Source organism: Herpailurus yagouaroundi, unplaced genomic scaffold, assembly GCF_014898765.1.
Source record: "Herpailurus yagouaroundi ecotype Mexico unplaced genomic scaffold, PumYag 180, whole genome shotgun sequence".
Taxonomy (NCBI): Eukaryota; Metazoa; Chordata; class Mammalia; order Carnivora; family Felidae; genus Herpailurus; species Herpailurus yagouaroundi.
Window position 1 is genome coordinate 10,816,919 of NW_024412411.1, and position 2,865 is coordinate 10,819,783.

Genomic DNA, 2,865 nt, shown 5'->3' on the forward strand with positions numbered 1-2,865 from the left:
GAAGGAAGGAAGGAAGGAAGGAAGGAAGGAAGGAAGGAAGGAAGGAAAGGAAAGGAAGGAAGTTGGAGGGACAGAGGGAGGAAGGAAGGAAGGGGAAAGGGGGAATTGGCTGCTGGCATAAAAAGATGAAAAGAATATAAACCCAGTGAGTACAGGGTATAGGGATGCTCTTTGTCTTTTTTATTCACTGATGTACCTACAGTAACGAACTTGTGTCTAGTACATAGTGGATATTCAATAAACATTGCTGAATGAAAAAGAAAAAGAAAGAATCAAAGGAAAACAGACCTTGAACACCTATTATGTTGAAACTCTGTCATGCATTCTTTCTAATTAAGAAGCAATCATGTAAATGGCTAAGAAAAAGTTTTTGTTTCAAACATGATATTATCATCTGTGTGAACTCAGCTTCTGTTTGTCATCTGGAAAAATGAAGGCAATAATAAATACATAAAGTATATAGTCCAGGGGTTATGTAGAGTAAGTGTTAAAGTTGATAGCTATTAATATTATTAAAATATTTCACTTCAATAAATTAGCCACTTGGTATTTATTAAATGTCTACTATGTGGCAAATACTATAACATTGACACAAGGAATGAAACAGTAAGGCTCTGTCTTTATAAATTTGACTCTAGTTTGATGAAACTAGACTCCAAGTCAGTGGATGTTTCTTTTTCTGATTCTGTATCATGATTGTATTCTTTAGATTATTCAACATCCATCACATTTTAACCACCTGGTAAATATTTGTTCCTGAAATATACAGATTATTATTTATTCATATATTTATCTCCTAAGGTGTGAACACCTCAAGGTCAACAGTTGTGTCTGATTCAGCTTGCTATTCCGAATACCCAGCACAATGCCTGACATGTCAGAGGTCAATGTTTGTGAACGGAGCAGAAAATTCGCACATATATAAGTATGAGCTGGATACTTGACTTCTAGATGAGTTAAATAAAGATCAGAAAATGAAGTTGTCATAGGTGTCTCAGCCTTATAGAGGTCAGATGTATGAAGGAGATATAGTAATAGATGAGTTAAACGTGGGACACTTAAAGCCAGACTACCTGTGTTTGAACCACAGCTCTACCAGCAATAAACTTTATGACCTGGACAAGATTGTACTTAGACAAGACTTGCTATGTCTCATTCATCTCACTTACAAAATGGAAACAACTGTATCTACCTCATAGAGTTGCTGTAAAGATTAAATTAATATAAAGCATATATAAGAATGCCTCACACATAGTACACTTATCATCATCATCATCATCATCATCATTATCATTATCTCAAAAATAATAATTTTTCCACAATGGAACTTATTCTTGCTACCGTATACAGGATCCTAAGTCAACCATTAGATTGCTTTCTAATTTTCCCAATGTACTGAATGTCTATACATAAAAGATATAATCAAAGAAATAGTATGTTGAAGGAAAGTGCAACCAAATAAAGCAGGCAGAACATTACTAGGCAGAGAGGGAGAAAAAAGACAAAAGTCAACAAGAAAATCAAATAAAAGGTAATTTTCAAAGTGAAACATGGGAAGTAAAGTCCAGAGAGATTAATCACATGACCTCAAGCATCATGTATATTTTTCAAAATACACATTCAAAAAATCTGTTAAATAATTAATTCCCTGGGAAATAAAAACAGGGCTTCAGTAAAGGTGTGGGGACTCAGATAGGTGTCAGGAACAAAAAGAAGGAGGAAAAAAAAACCTGTCAATCCGCTGTTCAGTAAGGGTGATCTATTCAGAAAAAAAATATCTGAGTCCATAATTCTAAAACTCTAATTTTATTACCACATTTGGCCCCTGGATATATGCCCTTTTTCTCACTTTATCTTGCATCTGGACTTTGTATCACTTGCCAAACTCTAGCCTTGCTTGATTCACCTGAACCTATCATCTCCCTTGTTGGTCCCAGAGAATTCTAAAACATTCAAGTACAATGTGGCCACTCAGCTTCCATTCAGCTGGATCAACCCTGGCCTCTCAAGAGGGGTAAGAGAGATTCAGAATGCTACTAAGTAACAAGATCAGGTTCAAAATTTTGCTCTTCCAACACCAAATCAGTGTTGTTGTTGTTTTTTAAAGAAAATGCACTACATACGCGGATATATATATATATCAGTATACATGTATGCACATAAAAAAATGGGTGTGTTTAGAAAACACTGCAAAAAACTATAAACATCATAAGTCACCAGTCATAGAAAATCATTATAATTTAAAAATATTTTTCTGCCACTCTCTCATATACAAACACACACACACACACACACACACACACACACACACACACGTACAATTTCTTCCCACAAAATTTGAATTTTGTAGCCATGTAACTTTGTAGCCAGCATTCTCACATAATTTTTTATGAATGTCTTTCCATTGGATTAAATACTAATGCACATCATCTTTATTACTAGTATTATATTCCATATATGGATGTGCTATAGTTTATTTAAATAATCTACTTTTAGGGGCGCCTGGGTGGCGCAGTCGGTTAAGCGTCCGACTTCAGCCAGGTCACGATCTCGCGGTCCGTGAGTTCGAGCCCCGCGTCAGGCTCTGGGCTGATGGCTCAGAGCCTGGAGCCTGTTTCCGATTCTGTGTCTCCCTCTCTCTCTGCCCCTCCCCCATTCATGCTCTGTCTCTCTCTGTCCCAAAAATAAATAAACGTTGAAAAAAAAAATTAAAAAAAAAAATAAATAATCTACTTTTACATAAAAGGGTTATTATCAATTTATTCCTCAGTATAAATAACTTCAGTGAAAATCTTTACATATAAATCATTATCCTCAGCCTATTATTTCCATAAGATGTACTTCTGTAATTGGAATTACTAGGTC